This window comes from Emys orbicularis, chromosome 9 (genome assembly GCF_028017835.1).
Source record: "Emys orbicularis isolate rEmyOrb1 chromosome 9, rEmyOrb1.hap1, whole genome shotgun sequence".
In the NCBI taxonomy this organism is placed as follows: domain Eukaryota; kingdom Metazoa; phylum Chordata; order Testudines; family Emydidae; genus Emys; species Emys orbicularis.
The window spans coordinates 86,859,235-86,877,780 of record NC_088691.1 but is presented as its reverse complement, the minus strand read 5'-3'; positions in this window follow the sequence as shown (position 1 = coordinate 86,877,780).

Here is an 18,546-nt window from a genome sequence, read left to right as displayed (position 1 = left end):
TTAACTACACATTTATAGAGATGGGAGACTAGAATTTGGTGCATCATCGTTCTCCACAAAGATTCAGTAATCTTTAAGTTTGCGAGTAAGTGTGATCCTATGGTAAAAGCAGCTGTTTGTCCTGAAGTTTAAACTACTAAGAAACAGGAAAGTATTGTTATTCCTTTTTCCATCTGAGTGGTTGTCCAAACTTTTGGATCTAGTGTGTTCTTTCAGTTGAGAAGAAACTGATGTTGAAATCAGGTATTTCTTTGGGCTTTTCTACCAACAGTTAGTCCATAGCAAGCATGGGTGTGACTCTATCCCACACTAGCCTGCTGTGGCCTAAGGGTCTGTAGGCATGCTGCTGATGCGTATTAGCAGTTAATTAATGTGCTTTGATCTAGTCCGGTTTCAAAGAGGACTGGATTAATGTGTATGAACAAATTGTTAATGTGCGTCACCAGGATCCACATGGCAATTAGTCAATGGGCAGAGTAGCATGGGGTAGAGTCACACCCAGCTTGCTGCAAACTAATTGTTCATATAGATAAACCAAGTGATGCAATCCTATTTATTTACAAAGAATTTACAAAGTCCTATTTCCCAGAACACATCAAGAATCAAACAGCAGGAGACTGTTTATTTGCTCACAGTTCTAAGTATCTTTCCAGCCAGCTCTTAGCTCAAATGCTCCATTTCCAGGCTTTGATCAGGGCCATAATGCCAGTGTTTGTTCTGGCTCTGTCCTTGGATTTCTGTTCCTTCTCTCTCAGCTTCTCTGCTGTTTCTTTTGCTTCTTTCACAGACACACCCTACTCCACCAAGCAGAACCCTTCTGCCCACATGTGCCTTCATTTTGGGCAGTGACATATGCCTGTGTTTTGGGTGGAAGCTGCTATACTTCAGCTAACTGATTCCATAAAGGAACTTAATTGTATCCTACATTTATCAATATTGAAGGAAAACTATTATAACCCCCAGTTTCAATTATGTTTAACCCAACCCATGACAATATCATCTTGTCAGCTATCGTTCCAGGAAGTGCTGCTTCCCCAAGTTAGTAAAGAATGGAGTTTCATTGGTGGTGTTGCCTCATTAATAAAGGCACTGCATTTTAAAGTATAGCTCCATGGCATGGATGAAAGGTACTATGTAAATGAAGGCTGTCATTAGAACTAGTCCAAAAATTTCAGAAGAAAGATTTGTCCCATCAGAAAATGCTGATTCATTCAAAGTGAAATATTTCATAAAAATGTGTCAAATTTGACCATTTTTAATATGGAAATTAAAAAACAGTGTTTTGATAAGGTCAAAACTTTCCATTTTTTCACTTTTTCAGAATGGACCGTTCCAATTATCCATTTCAAAAAGATATTTCTATTATTTTTTAAAAAAACAACAACAACCTGATAATTAAAAAATACAATATAAAAGAAAAAAGTCAAAACTGGAAAGAAACATTTTGATTTTGTCAAAATGAAATGTTTCAATCAGCCAATGATTTTTTTTTTAGAATTTCAGTCTGCTAGAAATTTTTTTATTTTATTTTATTCCAGAATGCAAGAAATGTTGGAATCACAAAACTCCCTCCAAAATGAAAAATTCAGTTCCCACACAGCTCTAGGTATCATTATTGCCTAGAAGAGCAGAATTACAGCATTATTCCGAGAAGAACTCCTGACATCACCACTATCAAGGGAAAGACCAGCAAGTCGACCAAAAAAATGAGACAGTTACAGCATTGTGACAGATATTGCAACCATATGCAGTATCGTTGGGAACCTTATTGTATTTTATTTTGAAAGCATGAAAACTTCAAAAAGCCATTATATTGAACTGGGCCAGACCGTATGAGCTGCAGAATATTCATAAGCCTTTATACCAATACAGGTGATGTGCATTTATGTGTTCCTGGAATCTCTAGGGGGGTGACTAATGCAAAATCCCCAAGGCTGGCTTTGAATCTTGACCTCCTGGGGGATTGATGGAGCGACTGGTTTTACCTTTTTTTTAGGAGGCTGGGAGACAACACAAGTCTTTGAGTATAAAGGGCTGAGTTTAAACAGTCTGAGAATCCTTGATTTTGAATGAACAAATGGACAGGACCTTCTGTCCAAGGGCAGGCCCCAACTGGTTTCTTTCTGAGCACTATGAATAATGTATGGCGGGAGGCTTTGCAGCCTGAAAACCCCTGGTCAGGAGGAAGAGAGACATGGGTTTCCACTCAAAAGAGAAGATGTCTGGTAGCCTGAAACTGTAAGTGGGTGCCCTCAAGGAATCACAGAAGAGGGGATACAGGTACAGTTACCCTGAAACTGTGACAGTCATTTCTTGGGTTGTGGCCTGTAGGATTCGCAGAAAGATTTGTACCAAGAGTAAGAGAGTACTTTTGAGACTCTGGGTGAGAATAAGTAGTGATAACAGATTACAGTGAGATCATCCTGTGCACATCTTGTTCAGAGGAATTTGTAGTTTGAACTGGCCAGAAAATGGGAATTTTTCCTGTGGAAATTTTCATGGGAAAATTCCCCAGTTGAAATTTCCCCATCACGAAATAAGGTTTTTCCTTTGAAAAATTAAAAAAACAACCCCAAGAGTATGTAAAAAAAACCTACTTACCCCTACAAGTTGGAAAACATTCAGAAGGCATGAAAAGAGGGTTTTCCTTCACTTCCTCACACTGACTGTTTCTTTCTGTTACTGTCTCTCACTTAAAGGAAAAAAACTTTAAAGAACTTAAAGTGTTAATTTAAGTAACACATTCAATGTTCAGTGTTAAATGTTTAAAGTCTTGCTTTCTAATTCTTTTTAACTCTTTCCTTAATCTAATTCTTGGAAATGGCTGAACCATTTTAGCTGAAACTAACTAAATAATAATAATTAAACAAACACACATATGCAGACAGCCTGAGGCAGACACTAAGCTTGGAAAATTTCAAACTAAACAAGTATAAACAACTGAAAAGTGTCTTAAAATGGGAAGTGTCAGGGAACTTAACTGTAGGCTGCACTGTCACTGCTGCATATACTGTATCTCAGGGCATGTCTACACTTGCCATTTAAAGCAGAAAAAGTCCCTTTTTTGCGCAAAAACCGTGGGAGCGTCTACACTTGCCAATAACTTTTTTGCGGTGAAACTTCTGAAACCACCTCCACGAGAGGTGTACAGCTGTTACCGGTGATGCTTTTGCGGTGATGTGCAAGTGAAGACACGCTTTTCCTGTTTACACAGCTTTTAGCCTCCTGAGGATATCCCACCGTGCCTAGGTGACCACTCTGGCCAGCAGCTCTGCTGCTCTGATGCCAGGTAAACAGACATCTGCCCCTCCCCCTGTAAAGCCCCTGGAACTTTGAAACTTCCCTTCCTGTTTTCTTGGCAAGTGCTCACTTATCATCTGGCCAGGTGACAATGCCTGCTCCAGGGAGCAAACAATCCCCTGCTTGGAGCAATGCTGAGTTACTGGAGCTGATCAGTGTTTGCAGAGAGGAGGTTGTGCAGGGACCAAGATGCCCTGAGATCACTCCCCACCCCTTCCCCCAAGACCCATCGTCAAAATGGAGAGAGCTGCACTGTGGGATAGCTGCCTTCAGTGCACTGCTCTCATCGGCAACGGAAGTGCTATAAACTTAAACAGTCTCTGGCGCCTGTGAGAGTGAGCGAGAACCCAAACCAGCACTTTTCTTTCACTGGTTCACTATCACCGTTGAAACTGACAGAGCAAAAACTCTGCAAGTGTAGACATAGCCTTAATCTCAACTACAGTGGTACCACCACCCCACTATTATATATAGAAACAGAAGTCAAAAGACAATGCCACGTATAGCCAATTCTAATTCCTTTTTAACAACGTCTTCATAGTATGTCTAATTAACTGTGATCAAAATGACTGAAGTCTTGGGCAATCCCACAATAAATGAATTTAGTACTCCCTTATCATTACACTTCTTTGCTACAGCTATCTAAAGCTTTACAGGTCATTCCAGTTAGGTTGTGATATTTTGCTTTTAGAAGAATCTTTCTGTCCCATTTAATCACCGGATATCTAGTTCCTAATTATTCTAATAGTTATAAAGTTTTTCATATTTGGCCTATACTTTCCATGCTGCAGCTTAAGCACATAACTTCTTGTTTTGTCTTTGTAGATGAATAAGACCAATTGGTCCCTGTTCTCTTTCTAACATCACTTTTTGTATGTGAAGACAGTCATCATGACTCCCTGCAGTCTTCCTTTCTCTAAACTGAATAAGCTCAGCTCTTCCAACCTGCCCCGGGGGTCTTATAGTGCAAACTGTTCACCAGTTTACTTGTACTCCTCTGAACTCTTTCAAACTGTCTTTCATTTTTAGAAATATGGTGTCCAAAATGCAGTGTTCCAAACAAGGCTTATAATATATGGAGACATACTTATCTCATAGAACTGGAAGGGACCCTGAAAGGTCATGGAGTGCAGCCCCCTGCCTTCACTAGCAGGACCAAGTACTGATTTTGCCCCAGATCTCTAAGTGGCTCCCTCAAGGATTGAACTCACAACCCTGGGTTTAGCAGGCCAATGCTCAAACCACTGAGCTATCCCTCCCCCATTGCCCATTCAAAGTTGAGTGGAATAATTACCTTTCTTAATTTGCAGTTGATACTCTTAACATGATCAAAAGATCAAAAACTGGACTTTTTACAAATAAGTTTTGTATGTGATCATGTTAGAAAGTTTTTTCTAATATCTAACCTAACTATAACAGTAGTTAATTACTGGAATAAGTTACCAATGGAGGTTGTGGAATCCCTGTTTTTGGAGGTTTTTAAGAACAGGATGCACAAACACCCATCAGGGATGATCTAATTGTACTTGGTCCTGCCTCAACATGGGTAAATGGATGAGATGATCTTTTGAGGGCCCTTCCAGCCCTACATTTCTATGAGTCTATGTAATTTAACACTATAATAATGTATAGGCACAAGAAGGCCAAATTAAAGTTGCATAGACAACCTTTGTTCTGGTATTTCCTAATTTACGAGAGCTTGACTTTGCAATCTGAATGCTCTGTAGATGTAGTTTTTGAATGCAATGTTAAATACACAAGAGATTCCTTTTAAAATGAAAGAAGTTCTTCTAATCTTTTAGTGATAGGTGTCAGTTGAACGTAACTTATATTTGTAGTACCTCTGCCTCACCATTTCTGAAGTCATCCAAATAATGAGACCCTCAGCAATGCTAATGCTACCCTGAGGATGCATAACCTCCACACACATAACACTACCAAGGGAGTGCTACAATCTACAACCAGAACCTAGAACCCTGGAGCCCTACCCTTGACAATCCTAACACCTGCTAGAGGTATACTACCCATCCTAACCTTAGCCCTATCTTCCACAACCCCAACCCAAGCCCAGGGAGACACACCCACCTTAACCCTATCTGTAGCCAGGGTAACCATGCCAAACCCATTCCTAAAACTTGCCTGGAAATTCTTACCCTCCACAACCCAAACCCCATCCTGAGAAGTGCTACCATCCAGAATCCTAATCCCAGCCCAGAAGGTCTGACCCTCCACAACTGTAACCTTAATGCAGACAGCTCTATCCTCCAGAACTGTAAACCTAGCCCAGAATGTCAGATACTACACAAGCTTCACCTTTGCCCAGGCAGCCCAAGCCTAACCCCAAACCCAGGGAGCTCTGCCCTCCCCATCCCTAACCCTAGACCAGGAAGAATGAAATTCCAGAAGCCCACCCCTAACCTGGGAACTCTGACACCCTACAAGCTAACCCTAGCTTGGAAAGTCCAACACTCCTGAACCCTAACCTTAGCCCAGGGAGCCCTGACCTCCACACCCCTCACCCTATGCTTAAATGTAAGCATGTCCTTCAGTGCTTTGCTGAATGGGTATCTTAACCTGTAATCCTTCTCTTGAGTGAACACGGATAGGTTTTTACAAAAACATATCTAGTGTTCTGATGGGTCTGTGATGTTGAAATATCAGTTACAGACCTGGTTGAGAATGTTGTAATGAACGTTCAGTTGTGAAATAAGTCATCCCTATTTGGACCCATGTCTCCAGATATTAAATGTATGGATCATAAATTCCTATGTTATGTAGCCTTCTCTCTCTCTCTCTCTCTCTGTATATATGTTTAGCCCATCCCAGTTGAATAATGGAATAGTGGCAGAATACTAAGTCATGTTTCCTTCAGGGGAGAAATTTTTTTATATTTTACCATCTAAAAGAAGTACTCGAATGGCAAGATAGGGTTTAGCTCAAAAGAGAAATTATTCTGCTGCCTAAAGCAAGGTGGAGATGGACAAGACAAATGGAGCAAATGAGAATTGCAACAGCAAAAATAAGCACACGCAATGTACAAAATCTCTTTAAAATATGTCAACCCAATGAAGCCCGGCAAATATTGAAACTGCAAACAATAATATTGTAATGTGAAAGCATAAACCACAAAAACAGGCAGCTGTTAACTAAAGCTGAAATGCATCCCTCCTCCCAGCACAAAACCTGACAACTGGGCTGTGTGCAGGGAACTATGGGTGGATCTGGGAGGAAGAACAGACCTGTCCAACCTGTGGCCAAACCACAGGGTTAAAACACAGCCCCCTAATAGCAGCATTCCAGCTTTTGGAGCAGAAAAAAACGCACAATGTTTTCATGCCCATGTATCAAAGGGTTTGGGGTCCCTGAATTCATAGAAATTAGAAGCTTCCTTCACATTGGCTAATCAGGACCAGTACAATGCTGGTACAGATGCCACACTCTGCTGTTGTTGCACCTGTATTTCACCCGAGCAGCTAAGAAAGATATAAGGTGAAATTCTGGCCCCAGTTAATGGGGATTTTGCCATTGATGTCAGTAGGGACAATTTTCACCCACAATGTTTCAGCATAAGATTAACATTAAAGAAACTGTTACCATAGACATTAAAGAAGCTGAAACCATAGACATTGCCAGAGGTTGTCTAAGAGATGCATGAAAATCCATCCTGGAATTTGCCCCAATACTCACAGATATGCTCTATTAGGTAACTATAGTTAAGTAAATCTTTTGCCATAGGGAGCTCTCTTCCTGCATGTCACTAATACAGGCTTAGTTATGACGGTCACAGATAACATTTCTCTAAATCTATAAAATATGTTCTCATGTTAAATAAAAAGTGAAAAAAGCCTATGGTATATCTCAAAATATCCTCTTAAGGAAAAGGAGCTGAAGCCTTTATGCAATGTGGTAACACTTTCTAGTCCCATAAACTTGGGAACAGGATTATCAATAAAACAGATAGATTTTATTTATCCCATATTTTGTATTTGAAAGATGTTCACTAATCCTCTCCTTCAGTGGGAGATAGAGGTTTGCGCTGTGCTAATACATCACTATATATACAATTTATAGTAAATGAGGAATGATGTGTGCATGCAGAGTTCTACATTAAATACAAAAAAATCTCCAACTGTATTACAAGACAGTAGGGTCATAAATGTACAAAACAGAAATTGTGATAATGACCATAATTTGGCTTCTTTGAGAATATAGAATAGCTTGTGTTATTTGTTTTAAGGAACGTGTGTGTGTGTGTGTGTGTGTGTGTGTGTGTGTGTGTGTGTGTGTGTGTGAGAGAGAGAGAGAGAGAGAGAGAATGTAGCCAAATTTCTATGGTTGCTATGGGAACCATAACTTTGAATTTCTTGGCTTCTATGTATGTAGAATCTCAACCTAATGTACTTTTTTTTGCTTATTATTTCCGTATGTGGGTTAATTTAAAAAGTAAAATAAATGTGTTTGATTGTGATATTGGGATCGTTATCTGGACATGCGTTCATTAGATTACCCATTACATTGACATGTGACATTCCACAGTGCATACTGTGCATCAGGTAACCAGCACTCTACAGAGCATGCGAAATTTAAACTTACCAGCACAGGTGTAGGGCAGGTAAAAGGCTTCCAGACCGGCTGGGCTGCTTCCAATGCTATCAAATGTGCATGTCAGAAGGGAAATAGGGCATCAGTAGATGTCCAGAAAGGTGGCAGCATTTTTGCTGTCTTCACTATGTTGCAAATGCAGATTCTGAATGCTCAGTAGAGTGCTTCCCTGATATTTCTCCCAGCCATTTACAGAGGACGAATATTAAAACTGCTGAATATCTGAAAAAGTAGTCAGCAGTCATAGTCAGAAGAAAGGGACCAAAGGCTCTTCTCCTATTGCCAAGCAGGGGTATTGGGGGTGTGGCAGCAGCTACCCCCCCACACACACACCTTGAAGTAGAAATAACAAACCAAGTACATTGTACAGCATCCCCCACTATAAAAATTCTTCCATCACCCTGTGTTCTAGGGTAGTGGGATGCTTTCAGCAGAACACTCCCTCCTCAGCAATACTGGAAGGTGGCCCACAACTTGCTCCCTCAAATGCCTTTTCAATTCATATCCAGGAACTAGGATCAGGTTTTCTTGTGACAATCCAAAATGATTAGGTCCAAGACATGCTTGCCTCCCTCAAAATGGGGTTGTTCCAGTTCTAGGACTGTAATAAAGCTAGTAAGCTCAACTGCAATCCTTATGGGTATTTACAGTTAGCACTTAAGAATAAAAACAATTGATTAGAGAATTATAAGAAGAATGTGAAAACAAGAAAAGCTTGCAGTGGGTCACTTATGCTTTAATATAGTAAAGGAATTAAATTTCTGTTTCAATTAGGTAGGAAAGCAATGTTACCTAGAAGCAATTACATCAGAATCAGGCATGAATTGTCATTTCTCAAATCAAACACAAATAAAAAATTAATGTACAATATTTTCAAGGCTCCATATTTAGGATCTTATTTCCCACAATACCTAGGAAAAAAGGTAATGCGACAAAGCACCTTATCCAAAATCCACTGATGTGAACTGAAAGGGCCCTATTCAGTCAACTTTGGGTCAGGCCCCAAAGTAGAACCAAGTTGCAATGTATGGGATATGGGAAGTTTATTTAGAATGGATACCATTAACAATGGTAAGGCATTTGATACGGTCTCGCATGATATTCTCATTGATAAACTAGGCAAATACAATTTAGATGGGGCTACTATAAGGTGGTTGCATAACTGGCTGGATAACCGTACTCAGAGAGTAGTTATTAATGGTTCCCAATCCTTCTGGAAAGGTATAAAAAGTGGGTTCAGCAAGGGTCTGTTTTGGGACCGGCTCTGTTCAATATCTTCATCAACGACTTAGATATTGGCATAGAAAGTACGCTTATTAAGTTTGCGGATGATACCAAACTGGGAGGGATTGCAACTGCTTTGGAGGACAGGGTCATAATTCAAAATGATCTGGACAAATTGGAGAAATGGTCTGAGGTAAACAGGATGAAGTTTAACAAAGACAAATGCAAAGTGCTCCACTTAGGAAGGAACAATCAGTTTCACACATACAAAATGGGAAGAGACTGTCTAGGAAGGAGGATGGCAGAAAGGGATCTAGGGGTTATAGTGGACCACAAGCTAAATATGAGTCAACAGTGTGATGCTGTTGCAAAAAAAGCAAACCTGATTCTGGGATGCATTAACAGGTGTGTTGTGAGCAAGACACGAGAAGTCATTCTTCCACTCTACTCTGGTTAAGCCTCAACTGGAGTATTGTGTCCAGTTCTGGGCACTGCATTTCAAGAAAGATGTGGAGAAATTGGAGAGGGTCCAGAGAAGAGCAACAAGAATGATTAAAGGTCTTGAGAACATGACCTATGAAGGAAGGCTGAAATAATTGGGTTTGTTTAGTTTGGAAAAGAGAAGACTGAGAGGGGACATGCTAGCAGTTTTCAGGTATCTAAAAGGGTGTCATAAGGAGGAGGGAGAAAACTTGTTCACCTTAGCCTCTAAGGATAGAACAAGAAGCAATGGGCTTAAACTGCAGCAAGGGAGGTTTAGGTTAGGTTGGACATTAGGAAAAAGTTCCTAACTGTCAGGGTGGTTAAACACTGGAATAAATTGCCTAGGGAGGTTGTGGAATCTCCATCTCTGGAGATATTTAAGAGTAGGTTAGATAAATGTCTATCAGGGATGGTCTAGACAGTATTTGGTCCTGCCATGAGGGCAGGGGACTGGACTCGATGACCTCTCGAGGTCCCTTCTAGTCCTAGAATCTATGAATCTATGAATTGTTTTTTGTCCCACCCAGACCAGTAAAACAATCCAAAATTTGTGGATTTTCCCATTCTAAGTATAGGGAATACTACAGTAAAAGTAAACACATACATGTGGAAAAAAGCTGTTTTATTGGCATCCCTTATACATTGATTATTTCTTCCCCCACACAGCTCCACAACTCTCAGCCATATATAATTTTATTATTAATATTTTTTTCCTTTTTACTGCAGACTAGCCTGATCTTCAAACAAATCAATTTGGTGGGCAGCCAGCAAACGTGTATTTCCAAGGTTTATGCTGCAATGCTAGCCACATTCAAATAATATTTCAGCTGGATACCATGTAAAGTTACAAAACCACCACTCAAATAAAACCAAAGCATGATGGGTCATTTTTTGCACTATTAATCTTGCATAATCACACTGAACTGAATGAGATTCTGTGAGGTATGAATCAACACAAATATTGGCTCCATACGTTTAAGGTAATACAAATCTGCAAAAAAAAAACCACCAAAAACAAAAACAGCCACACACCACAATTTCTATACCAATCACAGCACACATTCTATCGCTACAATCAAAATTTCAGAGAAATGCCAAAGAGACTGGCTGACTTTGTTTAGCTAAGTGATGACTAAGAGAGGGCATGACCCACACATATATATTTGAAGAGGAAAAAGAGGGAGAGAAGAATTTGTGTAGAGTGACTTAAGGAGGCCCAGCTAAAAGTGATGGGAATATATCTTTCTGACAGTGAAATATATTAGAATGTGGAACAGTCTCTGAGGGGAAGTAGTGGGAAACCCTATCATTTAGAACAGTTAAGACATTACTGGATAGCATTAGAAAACTGCATACTGTAGCAAACATTCCTATATTAGAAGAGACTGGACTAGGAGACTCAACAGTGAGAAGACTTTCATATCTTTACTTTCCATGGATTTTAAGATCTTGCCAAATGAGCTTAAAATATTTTTGCCAGTGTATGTGACTAGCAAACACAAATAAAAACAGAGGGCCAGGTCCTCAGCTTGTATGAATCAACTTAGTTCTCTGGACTTCAGCAGAGCGCCATCAATTTACACCAGCGGAGGATCTGGCCCAAATACCCAAGCAAGACACTTTGGTAAACGTAAATTAACATAAATTGGGTCATTATTCATTCAAATGTAATGAGTTTCAGTGCTATTTACATAAATGTCTAGAAGGCAAGCAAAGCACTTTAGGATGACAAAAAGAGTTTCACTGTTCAAAAGAATTGCTAGGGAGTAGGAGAAAGTAAAGGACAATAGCTGACCTTTACATATAGTAAAAATACAATGCATTCATTTTACAACAAATTTAGCCACCAGATGAATATTTAGTTCTTCTGTGCAACACTGACACTTTATTGGAATCAGGCCACATTTCATAAGAAAATCATTCTGTGCAAAATGAACATTGGGCCAGATTTATAAAGACTCGAGGTGTCCAACTTCACCTCTGATTTGCGCACACAGTTCCCACTATTGTGCATATAATTGCACAATTACTGTAACTGCAAATCAAATTAGGCTGTCAGTGGCCCATTTCATATGTGTGATTGCATACCTCTGTAACCCAGCTATAGAAATTCATCTCTCAAGTGATGTGCAGAGTTTTCAGTAATGGGAAAATGCTCCTGAGGACCAAGATCTCTCCCCATGAAGATGAGCTCGGACAGCATTGTCTCCACATACACCTGCATGGAAACAAGGAACAGAACCTGCAGCCATGCTCCCAAAAAGGTTTCTTTCAACTCTAGAACAGTAAGAGTGCACTGCAGGGGGACTGCTAGTTAGGCAGGAGAAAGAGTGCAGAGCTGCAGCAGGGACCAGGAATGGGAGCTGGAGGCATCTTAGCAGGAGAGTTAGCCAGCAGTTCAGATAGTGGGAATACCAAAGGGGTATGTCTGCACTTGAAACTAGGCCTCATTGAGCTAATGCACTAAAAATAGTTGTATAGCCACGGTAGCATGAGCAGCAACTCAGGCTAGCCACCCAAGTACATACTCACGTGGTCTGGACAGGTTTGCAGGGAAGCTAACCCCTCCTTCTACTCACCCCTGCTGCTAATTTTAGCATGCTAGCTCAATGACTGCTAGCAAATATATCTCCTCAGGCTGGGAATCGCACCTCTAGCTCCAAGTGTATACATACCCAAGGGTTACAGGACCAGTGTGGGGAGAGGTGACCTGGCCATCCCTGTAGTGGGAAGTAGAGGGCATTTTAGAATTTGGCAGGAGAATTCGGATTATGGACAGTTTTTGAGGGAGATGGTAGCAGGTGCCAGTAGGGAATTTAGGAGTCCAAGTTAAGGAGGCAGAAAGACAGTGAGAGAGCAGGAGGGGATTTTGGGAACCAAGCAGGAGATGGGATCCAGATCAGGTTCAGACCCAGCCACCTGTCTGTTATCAGGAAGATAATCACAGTCCTTGGTGCAGGAACATCTTATTGAATAACTTAATCATAAAGAGACCATACAGCCTCTCAAGATATGGGAGCATCCCAGCTATCACCATAGAGAGGGAGCCCCATGCCTTTTGTAATTCTCTCCTTGGACTCTCCAGTATGGGAGAAGGGTGAAGAACCCTGTTCATGTTTACAAAGGAGGATTTGCTTAGAAGACCCATGAGTGATCTCCTCTCTATGGTGTCTCCTCTTTGGGGCTTTGTTACAGTAGGTGCTTCCCAGAGTGCAGTTCAGTACTGTGTGGGGCAACCACCAACCAGCTTCAGTTGCCCAGCTGGTCTTCAAATGCTCTGCCGACCTTTCAATGCCGCCTTCTGGGTTGTACAGTCTTAGTCCTTCAGCTAGTTCACTTACATTTCTTCTCCTGGGATTCAACAAGTCTGAAGCAGCACTAACATAAACACTTCCCTTTCCTCTGAGAGATGTGCTAGGCACCAGTCTTTCCCAGTCCCTGGCCCTACCTAGCCTTCTCTCCCATGGTAGACCTCTATTCTTGGCCTGCTTCCAGCATGAGCATCTTAGAAAACCTTCCCTTTTAGAATGGCATCAACTTGAAAAGCAACAGCTTCAACATTAATGTTACCAATACACTTTTAAAAATTAAGTGATTGAAACTAACTAATAAATTACCCAATAAATTCAAAGATGGACTTTACCCCACCAATGATCACCACTCCATAGTCTTACAAGGTGTATCTTTCTTCACTTACAGCAGTAACTGCAATTTTCCCCATCACTTAAAATAAGTTTTATGTGCATGCAGTGAAGAGCAATTTTGAGCCAGAAGTATTGAGATTCACAGCACAGTAGTAACTTTTCTCATCATACAAGCAAGAAGAATACTATGAGCCAAACTTGGATGCCATAGCCAGGCAATCATGGTTCATATGCAGCCCCCTCCATACAGCCAACTTACTCACATGGCTGGAGGCATTTTAGACATTAGTAACAATCCTTTTCCCCAAGGCTTGGCACACAAAGTTTGACCTTTGAATCTGTTGAAAGAAAAGAAAGTTGGCCAGAAAAGTCAGTAGAGATGAGCAAATAATTTATAATGCACAATTTGATGAGGTTTGTTTTTTTCTTTGTTTTCCCTGTTCAAATTATTTGATTTCTTCAGTGAATAATTCATTTACAGCCATGTTGTTGTGAACATTTTCAGTTTGCTCTGTGTTGCTTAGTTACATAAGTTTTCAATCAGCTCTAGTGATGGTGATCATGTATTTGAATTCTGAACCTCTGTTTGATTTCACCATCTTCATGTTTCTTATTTGCTTCTAGTATGAACAGGCTCTTTCTTTATATTAATGTTTGGGAAATGCCTGTTCTTCATGTAAATACTCATAGCGGCATGCAAACAAGTGCATTTATGTACAAGAGTATCCATGGCTCCGTGTTTGTTATTCATTATTCCTCCGTTTTAAAGAAGAGCTCCGTGTAAGTTTGAAAGCTTGTCTCTCTCTCACCAACAGAAGTTGGTCCAATAAAAGAGATTATCTCACTCACCTTGTCTCTCTAATATCCTGGGACCAACATGGCTACAACAAGACTGCATACACATTTTCTTGATTTTCTTAAAAGGCAAATAAAAATTGCAGTCCAACTAATATTCATTGTTTGTTTTCTGTGGAGAACAGTAAGAAAAGTAATAACTTGATTCTGTCATATCTGGAGTTTATAATGCATTTGCTTGTGTGCCATATATTATATAAGACGTAATAAGATTCCAGGGAAATACTTATTCTTGGGTGGGTTGCATAGATAGATTAAAATGCTTTTTGCATTGTACCTTTTACTGTAACTTATAGCTTCCACCACTATTCAATCATTGTGGACTTTTTCTTTCACTCTCTCCTTGCCTGTCTAGTACAATTCTTACTCTTGCTTCAGTTAGTTTCATCCATTTCCTTTTGTCTTTTGTATTTGAAGTCAAGGTCAGCTAAAAGACCTTCTATGTTGGCTCCCAGCAGAGTAGGAGATAGCTTATGCGAAGGCAGAGAAACAGGTACTCTCCCCTTTTTGAGCTTTGCGGGGGTAGAAGGACAACTTAAAGGAAAAGTTCTAACAGGAAAAAAAGAAAGCTAGAAGGACCTAGAGGTTTAAGGCATAACCCTTCAGAAAAAAGAGGTCATATAAAGGTCTAAAATTGTATATATGTTTCTTTGGGCTTTGATGGAAAGTTCTTTTAGAGCTTGACTGGGAAAAAGAACTCCAAGTGATTGGAGTGTTTGCAAGAGTGCTGAATTTTGTTGCCTTATCAGTATTACATACTTTATAATATATTTTTTTCATGAGTAAATTGTTCAGATGTTTTTCCTAGCTGTCCAAAAGGCCATGATATATATAAAAACAGCATTTCTATAAGTCTTCTATAGAAATAATACATGTACAAAAATTGATTAAAGCACCGTCAACACTGAAGCCCCCCAAAAAGCAAACAAATGTTGATTTCAGGCTGTTACAGCACTCTTAGCTCATGCTGGATATTGCTAGGTATATGTGATACTGTATATAAAACAACACACTGATCTGAGTCTGCAAAACAAGGAACATGTGGGGTGATTCGAACTAATTGGGAATATTTTGATGAGACATTTTTCATCAAAAATGCTGATCCTTTGAAACTGAAACTTTCCAAGGGAATAGGTCAGTTTCAGTGAATTTCTTGACTTAATATTTTCTGAAAAAATATTTTTTGACATTGTCAAAATAGGACATTTTTGAAATAAATAATTCCACTTTTCCGATTTGAAACAATTTTGAAATTTAAGCCATGGGGAGTCTTTTTAAAATTGTTGAAAACAAAAATTAAACATTTTGAAAATCATCAAAATGAAACTATTGGAATGATCCCAATTTAAAAAAAATATTGAATTTGTGGTTCATGAAAATTTCCAAAATTTTGACTATGTCTCTGTTCAAGAAGGGAAAGATCTTCAAAATTTTGAAAATTTTTGTGGGATGAGAAAACCATTTCCTACCCACTTTGAAGGTGAGTCTTTTGTTCAGTCAAAATATTATTTGTGATTTTGGTTGCATAACAACTGACCATTTAAAATGACATAGAATATATTTTTTCCAGTAGATGAGATCTGCCATAACCCAATTTATTTTCCTTCATTGTTGACATTTTGAGAATGTAAAGCTGACTAAGAAACTATTAGTATTATTACAGCTGTTCAAAATATGTGCAAACATAATAGCAAACACAACTCACTTGGCTTCATTACAAAATTCATGAGTTTGACAAAAGCTTCCCAAACCTGGTCTGATTTAAGATTCTAAAATATGTGAAATTTGTGGTTTCGAACTATCTCTACTCCTCACTAGTAACAAAGCAAAGTAAGGTAAGTATGACTGGTCGTGCAGTTCTTAGCCTTTATGCTACAAGCTAATTAGTACAATGGAGTTAATTTATGCCCTGATTCAGCAAAGCAGTTAAGCACAGGTTTAGCTTTAAGAATGTGAACAATTCTATCTTTGTTCAGCACTTAATCAAATGCTTAACTTTAAGCAAATGCTTAACTGCCATTGACTTTGGTGCTTTGCTGAATCAGGTCCATAACAATATTGTAAAAGGTTAAGCTTAAAATTTCCTCTTTTGTGCTTTAGGCCAAATTCTAATAGTATCTTCTAGGATCAGGCCCATCAAGACTAACTTATTACTGGGAGCTCAGAGTGCTCAGCAGCTCACACAATATAGGGGCTTAAACTCACAACCATTTCTTCATGCAAGTCATCCTTATACACCCAGGCAGCCCAACTGTTTCAAAGGGGTTAAGTAAGGGTTTGTACATTCAGACTCTACATGGTAATATTTTGTGTGTGAGTTACCAAGTTTTTTATTTTATGTGCTGTGAAATATATCGAGCTTTGACGTTCTTCTATATCTTTTGGAAAGCATAGCGGCTAGGATACCCTTTATAATCTCATACCTTTAAAAGTACCATAACTGCAGTCATCTTGGCAATTTCTCATTTTTACCAGTTCTGAGACCTTCACCGCATCACTAGTTTTCCATCACCAGCTCACATCTTAAATATGTGATTGATGAAATCTACATACCCAAGACATTTTCAAGAAATTATGAAGCAATCCCCCCCCCAAAAAAACAACAAGAACATTTCATGAAATTAAGATGCTTTGTAGCTAGCATGTAACAATAACAACAAAGACAGATACCTTCGAGAAAAATGTACTTTTATTTTACGTCATTCTGTGAAAGAGTCATATGATTTAAATCAATTGCTTTGGGGGGGAAATATAATGTAACCAAGCAGACCTTTTTATAAGCTTCACAACAACTGCTTCCAATTCATTGCAAATGTTTATAATGGAAAAAACTGAACCTTAGTTGTACAGTAGCAGCACTGGAGGTCAACACATCCTGAATCAAGTCAGGAAAACTACCTACATGGCGGAAATAATCATACAAGTGATATACCAGGTGTATCATCTCACTCCTGCATAGTAGTAACATGTTCATTTTTTCGGTAATTCATGAATGAATCAAGAGGCTAAAGTTTGCCATTACTTAACCCTGTTAGCCTCCCTAAAATTATACAGGTTCACCTGAGGGCAGAATTAGGCTGAGCAGCATATTTTGATTATCTCTCTGCGTTTGCAGTCCATACACATGCCATACAAAAAGGCAGACAGTGAAAACTAATGGAAAATTTACTTGAAGCTTTTGACTAGTGCTGATCAAATTATTCCTGGTGAATAAGTTATTGGATGAACTTAGCCTTACATTTACAAATTTTTAATGAGCCAGATTTCAGCCCACGTATTCATTATTTGCAAGTGCTTGCTGAATAGTTTATGCAAACAAATAAACTATTCACTGTTCATTACATGTCATCTGTTCATCACTAGTGACATTGGTAATTGTTTTAGCTCCATGACTGGATGACTGACATTTTTTTAAGAAGAGCTTGGTGTAAGATTAAAAGATTGTCTCTCTCACCAACAGAAGTTGGTCCATAAAAGACATTACCTCACCCACCTTGTCTCAAGAAAAAAAAATAGTTCCACAATATCTACAATAGGGAACAAACGTATCTAGGAAATAATAGAACACGTGAACACAAAGTTATGAAAGCTGCAAAAGTATTTTGATGAGCGCTTACCCATCTGAACAGCGCACACTGCTGAGCTTCAATTCATCTGCAAATTTGACACTATCAGATCAGGATTAAACAAAGACTGTGAATGGCTAGCCAACTACAAAAGCAGTTTCTCCTCCCTTGGTGTTCACACCTCAACTGCTAGAAGAGGGCCTCATCCTCCCTGATTGAACTAACCTCGTTATCTCTAGCCTGAATCACTCTTGCATATTTATACCTGCCTCTGGAAATTTCCACTACATGCATCCGAAGAAGTGGGTATTCACCCACGAAAGCTCATGCTCCAATACGTCTGTTAGTCTATAAGGTGCCACAGGACTCTTTGCTGCTTTTACAGTATTTTTGTGTGCCATTTCTTGGATCCATACTTTTAAAAGTGCAACTTCTTGGAATGATAATGCATAGCAAATACTGAATGCTAGATTCATTTTTATGGGTTGCCATAGGCGCATAAGAGAAGATGTGGAAAGCACAGTCCCTGATCAAAAGAGCTTGCAATGAAAATTAAAGATGTAACAATGGCAAGCAGTATAAGGTAGAAGGGAAGGGGTGCAGGAGGGCGAGGGTCTACGAAGAGTCAGTGACTCACTTCGGGTATATGCACAACTTGGCGGTTCTGTGACTTTTTTCTGGTTTTGAATGGAGTTACCTTATTTCTAGGATTGTGGACTTCTGGAAATGCTACTTCTAGAAGTGATATCACACTATGAAGATGTTTTGATATCAGGGTAATGAGCATCCTTAGATGGTAAGGTTTTTATGCACTGGACCATCTTTTTATTGTCTGTTTGTCCAGCACCTAACGTAATAGGGGTCTGATCCAT